Raw genomic sequence first — 13085 nt, 5'->3', positions numbered from 1 at the left:
AAAAGTCAAAAGACTATGATTTTAAAGAAAAATATAATTGTCACTAAAGTAGTTTTCCAAACGCAATCACATGATGGCGAATTGCAGGATAGGTTTTATAAAGAGAGTTGCAGGGTTAGAATTGATGGATAGCCTGACGCTATAGCTACAAGTGGTTATTATTTTGAGTTGAATACGATGCTAAGTATGTTCGTTGATATTGTTGGATATACACATTACTCATAGATACATGATACATTAGATCGTTAATTCGAAATACCGTAGAGGTTAATCAGATGTCAGTATATCATAATGTTTTTTTCATTTTTCCTTCTTTTCAATTTCTTATCAAGATATTATTGGTTTTCTAATTTATTAACATGGCACTCAAAAATCTGTTGCATTTAATGAATACTTACACTGTTAAATAGAGTATAAAAGCGACCATTCTTCCATAGGTATGAACAGATTAGTTCCAACGAGAGTTGAATCATCAATTAAGGAAAAAAGAGTAAATAACAGGTAAGTTATATATTTTAATGGGTTAACAGCAAAAGGATAGGCGAGGCTCTCACAGTGTAAAGGGGTTAAACGTTAAGCTATAATATTGTAGACAATGTATCAACAAAGTAAAGACGTGGCATTCATAGTGTTAAGGGGGTATATGTTAAGCTATTGCAGACAAAGGATCAACACAAGAAAGGCGTGTCACTCACAGTGTTAAGGGGGTAAACGTGAAACTATTGGGGATAATGGATCAACAGAGGAAAGGTGAGGCATTCACAGTGGTAAGGGGTAAATGTTAAACTATTGTAGACAATTGATCAAGTTGAACTCAACAGAGGAAAGGCGTGGCACTCACAGTGTAAAGGGGGCAAACGTTAAACTATTGTAGACAATGGATCAACACAGGAAAGGCGTGACACTCACAGTGTTAAAGGGGTAAACGTTAAACTATTGTAAACAATGGATCAACAAAAATTATTAAATGTGTTGTTTCCCATTTTTTTGTGTAGCCATTGACTCTACACAGGAAATGCGTGGCATGCACTGTGTTAATGGGGTATACGTTAAACTTTTGTCGACAATGCATAATATTATCAAAAATTAGACATGGTGTAGTATTCTACTATTTTACATTGGATATAACGAGCGCGTGTTTCAATAGTTGTTTTACGTATATATAGGCTTGTTTCTATTACTAAGTTATATTGACGCTATATTTCTACTTATATGTATATTGGTCGTTAATATAACAATATCTAGCTAAAAGATTTATGACGTTATAACGTCACACATAACAACCAAAGAGAAAGCGCCGCAGCAGACAAAAAGAACATTTGCAAGTTAATCAGGATAATTCAAGTATTTTATGTCAAATGCAAGAAATCTAATGCAACAAGCTATGAAGTTGTTCAAAAAACAATATTTTCAAATAACATGTTGAAATTCTTGAAAAATACAATTTACAAATACGCAGAAAGAACATTTATTGCCATTTTGTTTAATAAATTATTTACATATATAATATGTGAATTAAGGACTTTTACTCAGTCAGTACGTTATTGATATTTGTTAATTAAACCTAGCTTTTATTGATGAAATATATTGTGCATACTTATAGATGTCTTGAATAATATTTCACTTTTTGTATCAATGCAAAGTAACTACAAATTTATGCTAGTAGTCCATCAGCTAGTTCTCAAAAGCGCACTAGTTAAGGAGTTTGTGTTACCCTCCAGGGTACCGCGATTTTTTTTATAGAATTCAACTTCATTTTCTTATTGATAAAATACAAGGTGTTACACTAAAAACAAAGTGTCCAAAAAAGGATTAAAAACGTCCCTTCCAATGGTTCCCTCATTTAGCAATCACGATTAAAGTAATTTTTTATCAAAATTTTTATAATAAAGCGATTAAAAAAAAAGTATAGGTTTAAACAAGTAAAACAGATACAAAAATATCATATTAAAAATGTAACTCGAAAGATTTTTGTTTAAAAAATAATGTTTTTTTTTACATTACAAACAATCCGATTTTTTTGGATTCAAATTAAGGCATATTTTTTTCCTTTCATAAAGAAGTTCGTTATACAACTACACGTTTTAGTTAATTAAACTTGAGAATTCATTTTTATGCAATGTTTAAATCATTTGCAGTATTTATATATCGTCTAAAATATGAATTATTTAATAAAATACATGTACATGCAAATACTCGTGAAATCCCGGAAATCATAAAATTACCGTCTTTGATTCAGTATGCAACTTGTACGATGTAATCACACATAAGCAGTATCAATTTGCAACTGAAAACAAACATTTAAGTGTCGGTTTATGGTGTTTTTGTGAGACAAATTATTTTATTAAGTGAATGAGTAACGAAATATTTATGAAAACATAACAAATTAATAAGAATTTTTTGCGTTCACAAAAGGTGCACTCTATCGAACTCAATAAAGGTGTGCTTGATAACAATTTGTGTTTTAGCTATGTAATGATTGACTTAAGATTGTTAAGTCATTCAATCGACAAACATCGATTTGAACGAACGTCAAATAGTCAGTTGTGGGATTTGGCAATACTTTTTATTTTTCTTAGGTTTCTTAGAGATACAAAAAAAAAATGGTTTTGATTGTTTCAGTTTAAATAAAGATTCTGATAAACGTTGGTGGCTAAAATTATGCACATGACATAGCTTCTATATCCTTAAAATGTCGAGCTTTGGTAGGAATGGTTAACCTTGAAACATCCGCCCAAAAAAACTCAGAAAAACTAGAATGAAGCGAGACGAAACTGATGTTTTTAAACTGTTTCAGACACTTCAAAGCTGGCCAATTCCATTATAACATCTGAACAGTTATATGGATTGTTATCGGGTTATGTTGCTTCTTCGGAATTAATGTGCGACCTTTTAAACGCATAGGAAAAGGAAAAATTTGCTTCCGAAAATTTCATTACGGAACGGCTTATTCAAAAGTCAACCGACATCTCCAAAACACTCAAAAGAAAATCTTAGCCTACATTTTTAAAAAAGGAAATAAAAGGCAAGCAGTTAATGGCTGATAAGAACAACAAAACATTGAGAGCAGATGAAAAAAAAATCGCATGCTTGTCATAACCCAGACAAGATAGTTGGTTATGCGATAGGTTCTCCAGTTTGAATTAGGTCCTCTTCCAATGTCTCTTGCAAACTTTGATGGTACACATGTAATGAATAATTAAAATCCTGAGTGGTCTTTTAGAAAAGGCTCATTCCTTAGGAAAGCATGTGGATTTTTGATGACATGGCAGTTATTCAAACCATTACTAGATTACCAAGCCCTTTTTTCGATTTGGCAATTATTATTATTTCAAAAACCATCCTTTTAGTTTCGTAAGTGGTCCCGCATTGCTTTTGTCACAGGTTAATATCCCACAATATTCATAAAGAAATAGAACGGCAGGTCTTTGGGAGAGATTTTCGTGGTCTTTATATGGCTACGAAATTAAAAAATATCGATGAATAAAGATCAGAACGTTTTGAAATGCAAAAGACGCAATGTTAAAGCACATCACGCAAGCCAATTTTCAGACGAAGATTTGGAAATCTGCTCTTAAACACAACGCTGGTCTGTTGCCAAACAACTATATGGTTGGATTGTTAAGAGCGCTTTGATCAGTATCAATTTGCTAGACCAACCAGCGTTAGATGCTTTGATAATTCTAATGTGCTGTTCATGTGTACAACAAGGTTTATCCTGAACAGATAGCTGTATGTTTATGCTCGAAAGCGTGTAGATATAAGCATTATCAAATCGTTGATATTGCTAACGACGACGACGAAGATGATGGAAATGATGATAATGATAATTTGGTAGATGCAGGTGACCAATCTGATGATGATTCTATGGATTGACCGTCTGTGTGACCTTAAAATATGGTAATTCGATTGTTAAATTTAAAAAAAAAATAGAGATATAGAAACCCTGACAGTTTTGTGTGTTTTAATATGTGAGTTATTTCATGAATGTGATGTATAAATCTGTGACAGAATCGTGCATTTCTGGTTGCTTATGTTTGTGTTTGTCGTTGATTCTACGTTTTTGTTTCTTACCTTTATTTTTTTTTCAATAGGCTTTATATACTTTATGCTCTTTATTTCAATGTGAAAACATATACCATTTTATCAAAAAAATTAGTACGTATGCTACTTTTCATTCAAAATCATGACTTTTGGAAATCACCCTCCGCCTTTTATTCTTGGTACTCTACGATTTAAAAATGAATTAAAAAATAGCCTGCGTTTTAATTAGATATGATGTGTTCCATTTAATAAACAGTATAGTACTGAATACATGATTACTTTTACATTTTTCTGTAAATATGTGCAAAACAAATTGTTTGATATACCCTTAAATAAGTCCCCTTTTAACCCCTTTTGGACACTTTTTCAAAAGTCTAACACCTCTTAAAATATTCTTCAGATATTACTCTTTAAATTTATAAACAAAAAAATTGCGGTACCCTGGGGTGTAACACAGAACTGAATGTTTGCCCTACCAGCTGATGGACTATAGCGCTATTGTTACCTGTAGCTTTCTGTTTCTTATGAGACAAGGCTCCGCGTTGAAATCTGTACTTTGTTCAATATCTTATTTTTACTTTTTACATATTGAGGCTTGCAATCTTGGATGGAGTGTTTTCTGATTGGTGCTCGCATCACACCTTCACAGTATGGTTAAATTTTGTCAAAATTAGCTAAGGATTATAGATCGTGAATTATTCACATGCAAATGAAAACATTGACCTCATCGAATCCTTATTAATGTGAAGTTCAATTCAATCCTCAGCTAGAGATTCATCACAGATGCATTGTCCGTGTAAAGTAATTTTTAAAATTTATGTTTTTATTTGTAAAAGAGAAGGATTTACACATTGAAATTGAAACAAAGGTAACCCATTTGATTAACTGATTCGAACCACAAAATAAAGCCCATTTTTATACAAGTAAACACGATAATAAAATTATATTTCTAATATATAATTTGAAATTAAACAGTCCATGACAAATCTAATTGCACGAGTTGCTAAATCCATTTACATCTATATTCATGTTGATATCGCTTATATGGTCATTGGACGTTTTCAGGAATAGTAACTTGATGGCGTCTAGATTAAAATACACACGAAACGAAGCTACATATTATCGAGCTCACGACCTGTCAACTGTATATGTTATACTTTTAATAGTTTTGATGAATGTTTGACTTTGTACAATATAAACCAAATATACTGACCTTCTTTAGAAACGCAACACTAGATTATTTTTTTGTTATTTTTGAATGAATGTGTCACCGTCTTAAGCGATGACTGTCTATTACAAACAGAAAATGATTGTCAGAAAGAAAGGTGTGAGTTCAGATTCGAATGCCACGAACGATTGGTACCAAATGGTGACAACGTAAAATGTTGGGACAGAAGTACCTGATTCCAGAGAGAAGATTTCTTCTGCACCATTATTCAAAGACAAGCCAAACCGAAGAACGATGCGACCAGTCTCTTGAGAAAGATGTACCCAGAGCTAGATACGTCAACTACTTTGTAAAAGGACTAGATTGTAAACCTTACAACGTAGACGACCGTATCCACTAGCAGATGGCGAACCGTGTAAATTATTTTAAAGTGAACCTATGAGACTTGCGTTCCTACCCAGTATTGATGAACATTATACTATGATGGTGACGGAAATAAAACATAAACTATGTATACCGAAATATTGCACTGTCGATTCAACTATGTGTGAATATATCCAGCAATTGAACTTAATGAATTAAATGAATTTATCATATCCTGATATTGGACTTATAGAACTTTATAAACTTTAGATGTGTGCGGATGGTTACCGAAAACCTAACAATGAACTATTTAGAACAACATACAGGAAGAAAAACTACCATCTTTTACTAAACTTTCGTTCTATTTGGAGGAAAGAATATGTAACACAATTGTGTTTCATAACAATTATTATCAAGGTGTAATTAAATATAACATACCCGAAACAACTACATTTACCCTTTAGACACTTAATAACAATGTGTACGAATATCATAAACATATACCAATACCATGCAGCCAATAAATGACATTGTCCACTGTAAAATAACGTGTATCCTTCAGAGGTTAATTGCATTGTTTAACAATTAACCTCAGACCAGTATTTTTCAACATCAATTGACAAGTTTAGTTTAGTTAACTTATTGACTACATTGTGTATATTACATATACATATATATATTGAATCAGTTTGAAAACACATAAGTAATCGCCTAAAGGTTTTTTCAGTAAACCGGAAGTAGCTTCTTATCATAAGATTCATAAAATTGTTGTTAAATGACCTATGATTTTCTGACCAATTGGCTGATTGACTTTTGTATGCTTTTGTTTTGCAGCTACGCTTACCTACTATCAGTGCAATGAATATGGGAAATATCTTTTCACTCCTCTTGTGTGTGTTAATGATTCGTTCAAGTAGTGGTAAGTTGTTGTCACTTTTTAAATGTGTTTGTATCAACAGTTTGATACATGTGATAGAGTTGTAATGTGTTTGTATCAACAGTTTGATGCATGTGATAGAGTTGTAATGTGTATGTATAGACAGTTTGATACATGTGAAAGAGTTGTAATGTGTATGTATTGACAGTTTGATACATGTGATAGAGTTGTAATGTGTATGTATCGACAGTTTGATACATGTGCTAGAGTTGTAATGTGTATGTATCAACAGTTTGATACATGTGATAGAGTTGTAATGTGTATGTGTCGACAGATTGATACATGTGATAGAGTTGTAATGTGTATGTATCGACAGTTTGATACACGCGATAGAGTTGTAATGTGAATGGATCGACAGTTTTGGACATGTGATATAGAGTTGTTATGTGTATGTATCGACAGTTTGATACATGTGATAGAGTTTTAATGTGTATGTATCGACAGTTTGATACATGCATGTGATACAGTTTTAATGTGTATGTATCGACAGTTGATACATGTAATAGAGTTTCGATTTTCATTTATCGAGAGTTTGATGCATGTGAAAGAGTTTTAATGATATGTATCGACAGTTTGATACATGTGATAGAGTTTGAAATGTGTATGTTTCGACATTTTTATACATATGATAGATTTTTAATGTGTATGTATCAACAGTTTGATACATGTGATAGAGTTTTAATATGTATGTATCGATAGTTTGATACATGTGATAAAATTTTACTCATCGTGAACGAAACTATTAAACATATTTTTGTTTTTTAAAGGATTTCTCAACTGGCAACAATCACTAATCGTAGCATAATAAGAAAAAACTATACACTATATCTGCGTTTATGACAAATGTTATGATTAATCCATCTTTTAATGTTACCACTCTTCCTTAACACAACATAAAACCTGCATTGGATACAAAAAGTTAATTTAAAATAGTTAAATGTATCTTTAAATTTCCAAAGACTATTCATTTGAATGTTTCATTAACACTCATACCATATTTGCCTTTTTATGTTATGTAATAATTATAATTACTTGCAATACATAGGACAATGGAAATTAGAAAACTTGAGACCAATATATAGAAACATATTGACAAGAGATAAAAAGGTGTACCATTTGTAAATGCACATAAATGTCTGACACATACATGTAGGAAAAGCATAAAGCCTACCATAGTTCGTTTCCATTGTTTAAGGGATTATCAACTTTTTTATGAATTGCTTATTCTATCGAAGGAGAGAAGAATTTCTCTTTCACACAATGCGTTCAAAATAAGAAACAAGACAATTTGTATTCAATATTTTGCGCCCACGTGATATAAAAGACATGTTAAATAATTCGGAAAAATACCCACATGATATAAGGGACTTGTTAAATACTTCGAAAGAATATCCACATGATATAAGAGACTTGTTAAATACTTCGAAAGAATACCCACGAGATATAAGAGACTTGTTAAATACTTCGGAAGAAAGTTCACATGATATAAGAGACTTGTTAAATACTTTGGAAGAATATACACATACTATAAAAGAAATGTTAAATATTTCGAAAGAATAACCACGTGATATAAGAGACTTGTTAAATACTTCGGAAGAATACCCACGTGATATAAGAGACTTGTTAAATACATCGGAAGACTTCCCACGTTATATAAGAGACTTGTTAAATTCTTCGGAAAAATACCCACTCGCGAGGTCCAATGCAGCTTACCGATAATCTATACTAATATCAGTCAAGAAACAGCCAGTTCATTACACTTTTATTATATAATCCAACTTGTTCAATAGAGACTTGTTCTCTATGATATATAATTAAAGACAGCAGTAGTATACCGATGTTCAAAATTCACAAATCGATAGTAAACAAAACAAATCCGGGTTTCAAACTAAAACTGAGGGAAACTTATCAAATATAAGAGAACTATGTATAACATACATCAAATGTGAATATAGGGCCAAAATTTCAAATACTGAATGGCAATGATGTAAATATAGGGCCAATATTTCCAATACTGAATGGCAACGATGTAATTATAGGGCCAATATTCCCAATACGGACTGTCAAATATATGAATATAGGACCAATATTTCCAATACGGACTTGCAATGAATGATGCTGAATGCAAGCATAATATGTGTTAATATGCAATTCAGGATTCATTGCCAGTCCGTATTGTAAATATTAGAAAACCAATATAGATCAATATAGATGATATTAATTAACTATAAATATTATAACATATAAAATAGGTACTATCAATTTGACAAAACATAATGTGTTAACATTAGCATAAGGTTTTTATTGTTTGATTTCTATTTACAGGTGCGCCAGTTCTGAAACATCGTAAGTAAAGAAAACCACATCCAAAGATTTGATGCTATTTCATGTGGTTTACGTTCGATACTGATCAATAGTTTTACTAAAAAAAAACATATTTTAAAATAAAGCATTTAACGAATAGTTTCCTTTTTTTGTTGTGCGTTCGTAATATATTTTGTAAGCTTTGGTTTCACTTGGAAGCCATATAATATATAAAGTTGTAATTCGTGCTTTTAACTTACCATATTTTATTTGATTCATTTATCTCATAATTTTCCAAACTTTCTTTCCTGAGTATTCTAAGCATAAGTTTGTTTCTGTAGAACAACCCGCCTCCATCAAATTAATATTTAAAGATTGAAGTTTTGGTCAAACTGAAATAAAAACAAAACCATACAATAAATTGGTAGATAGTGATATGAAAGTAAATATACATATAAAGGCGATTTGGTGTCACGATATCTCAGTAGCATGGGTTCGAATCAAGGCGAGGGAAGAACAAAAAATGTTCGAAAGCAAATTTACAGATCTAACATTGTTGGGTTGGTGTTTAGACGAGTTGTATATACAGAATGTACACCGCCATGTATCATCATTACTGCTGGTGATCCGATGGATAAATCTGTTGTAGAGTTGTCACTGGTTTAGACGTACTTATAGATATAATTATTTCTGTGGCTGCGGTTTCACGATATCTCAGTAGCATAGGTTCGAATACCGACGAGGGAAAAACAATAAAATTGCGAGGTTTGGCATGCCACAAAACCAGGTTCAACCCACCATTTATTCCTTTAAAAATGTCCTGTACCAAGTCAGGAAGATGGCCATTGTTATATTATTGTTCCTTTCTGTGTGTGTTACAATTTAACGTTGCGTCGTTTGTTTTCTCTTATTTTTAGTGTAAATTCACATTGCGATAAGAAGTGTCACGGTACTTGTCTATCCCAAATTCATGTATTTGGTTTTGATTTTATATTTGTTATTCTCGTGGGAATTTGTCTGATGCTTGGTTCGTTTCTCTGTGTGTTACATTTCAGTATTGTGTCGTTGTTCTTCTTTTATATTTAATGCGTTTCCCTCGGTTTTAGTTTGTTACCCGATTTTGTTTTTTGTGCATGGATTTATGAGTTTTGAACAGCGGTATACTACTGTTGCCTTTATTTAAAGATTAAACATTGTTGAGTTGATGTTTAGACGAGTTGTATATACAGAATGTACACAGCCATGTATCACCATTACTGCTGGTGATCCGATGGATACATCTGTTGTAGAGTTGTCACTGGTTCGGACGTACTTATAGATATAATTATTTCTGTGGCTGTATCTTACATTATATATCATGTACTGTAGTACGACGCTAGATTTAAACTGACGTGGAAAGGTAACATCTGGCCACCACGTCCAGGTGTCGTGTAGTCTAGCGCGTCAGTTACAGTGCATTCGATTTGGTGTCACGATATGTCAGTAGCATGGGTTCGAATCCCGGCGAGGGAAGAACAAAAATTTGCGAAAGAAAATTTACAGATCTAACATTGTTTGGTTAATGTTTAGACGGGTTGTATATATATATATATACGAGTCTAAATTGAAAACTACATTCAAACCTATGGTTGCGTTGGATAAAAACCGCAATTTTTATACGTGTGCATGTAAACAAATTTCGTTGTAGAAGTGTCTAAAAACAGCACAAACAACATTTTCCAAAAGACCAAAAAAGAGAAAAAGTAAATTTAAACAAAACGCATTTGACTAACAGGTCGAACAACTGATGTTCTTCAACCCTGCTGACCGCTTTTGGCGTTTGCCAAATAAAATTGATCACAAGATGTAACAAAATGGATCTTAATATATTAACTTGTGGCCACGATGTTATGCCGTAAACATACGGTGTCAATATTATTTTAGTACACCAGATCCGGATTTCGACAATAAATGTCTCTTCAGTGATGTAAGGGATCGAAACGGTATTTGGAAGGCCATAAAAAGTACCCTCATATGTATTAAAAGTTGATACAGGATGAACGGATCATATAAACTGGAGGGAAAATATATATATATTGAAGCTATCCTAAATTGTGGTACACCATATGGCCTTCCAAATACCGTCTCTATTTTTAACATCACTGAAGAAACATTGATTGTTGAAATCCTGATATGTCGTACAAATTTTGCACCTCATGTTTGTGGTATACCATATTTGCTACAAGTCTTTTGTTTTCTGTTTGGCATAAAATTAATATTAAAAACCATTTTGATAGACCTGTTGATCAATTTATGCCAATGGCAGACAGCAGGGTTAAAGAACATCAGTTGTTCGAACTGTTAGTCAAGTGTGTTTTGTTGAAATAGTCTTCTGGAAATTGTTGCGTGTGCTGTAATTAGACCCCTCTTTCAAGAAATTGTTTATTCCTGCACTCGAACAAAAAACATTATTCCGGTTTGAACGTTATTTTCAATTTAGTCCTTTTTGTATAATTATAAATATATATATTAATTTTGCTTCAAGAATGTGACGTAGAAAAACTCGGGATTTAAAAACAGACAGAAAACAAATATTCAACTTTTAAATAGAAAGTCCCCTTTCTGAAAATCTATTAGGAGAGAGAGAAAAACAAATATCCTCCGGGCAGTTGTCATATCGAATATTGAATTCAGTTTTGACTTTATCTGCTTTTAACTTTTTTATGCTGAAAAATGGGCACCAAACCCATAAATAGTATTAACTTCACTACAGTTTTGGGGATTTTTTTTTTCATTTAAATCATTTTGTTGCTTTATTTGCCAATCTTTCTCCTGATAATTTAGAGAACAGAATATACTTTTTGGATTAAAAAGAATCTTTAATTTGATCTTCAGATTTATAAACGTAGTACATTTTTAAGAAACATCATTTGTCTCCGCATCATTTAAATCGTTCAATCTAAAAATTAATTATTTCAAACATATTTGCCAAGTTGTCATGTTAGTCTTCTTTTAAACCTTTTGCAAGTAAAAACACTTTGTGAAATTTGATATGTACGAATAGCATGACTAGTGCCTCTCTTTAAGGGCGGGTGCCATATGTGGAGCAGGATTACATACCATTTCGGAGCACCTGACTATCCCTAGTTTTTGGTGGGTTTTGTGTTGCTTATTCTTTAGTTTTCTATGTTGTATCATGTGTACTTGTGTTTGTCTTTTTCATTTTAGCCATGACGTTGTTAGTTAATTTTCGATTGATGAGTTTACCTGTTCCTTTGGTATCTTTCGTCCCTTTTTTATGTGTTATTTACATAATGACAAAAACTTTTTAAGTTATAACCCGTTACACTAACTCTAAGTGAACAATAATCAAAAAAGTGATGATTTTGGAACAGCTGAACTGTTTTTACAAAGTCCTACAATCATACGAAGAGAAATGGTGTTGATTGATTAGTTTTGCTGAGCCGATTCTATAAACCTGAGTTATCGGTTATCGTCTTACAAAAACCATTGTAACAAGAATTAAGGGATTATGCGCGACATAATCGTATCATTGTCTTTAATGTAATAAAACATAAGCATTTGTTTTTAATGAACACCTACTGTAAATAGAAAACCAAAATGGATGGTGTTCCTGTTCAAATTGAAAAATATGTTGCCTTAACATGTTTACACAGTTTTCTTGCTTCTTTCTTTGAAATTGGTCAGATGTTTCGCAAAAGATCATTAATTTTTACATTTGAAACTCTTTGAGACGTAAATGAACCATTTGGTATTTACATTTCGAATGAAAATTATAATAAAGCTGTAGACACAATATATGTCCAAAAATGTCCACTGAACATGCTGAAATGAAAACAGATTTTACTTTCATTTGAATAAAATATATAGATCGAATCTACTATTTGAATATTGAAGGTATCGATATTGAAATCGATAAACGTCCATAGCCCGTTGAATATATGAAAATATATATTATATTGGATTTCCAAAACATTAAATGGAAAAAATTTGGACAGTTTTAAGTGTATCTGCAGCCTGTACAACATATGAAATCACAGAAACAGAATACCAACTTAAAATATTCAAGAACGTTTCTGTTTTAATAGTTACAAATACCAAGTATATCAAACATCTGATTTTATGATTAATTATTCAAGGGATTGTGTAATGCCTTTTTTTATCTTAAAGAATTACACTTGCGCTTATGTTCACTTTTATATTATACATTTTTTTTACAGCTGCATTTACAGTAACATTACCTGGAGGTGACCAATCATACCAGAAGGA

This window comes from Mytilus trossulus, chromosome 4 (genome assembly GCF_036588685.1).
Source record: "Mytilus trossulus isolate FHL-02 chromosome 4, PNRI_Mtr1.1.1.hap1, whole genome shotgun sequence".
In the NCBI taxonomy this organism is placed as follows: domain Eukaryota; kingdom Metazoa; phylum Mollusca; class Bivalvia; order Mytilida; family Mytilidae; genus Mytilus; species Mytilus trossulus.
The sequence above is the reverse complement of the archived record's forward strand: the minus strand, read 5'-3'. Positions refer to the sequence as shown.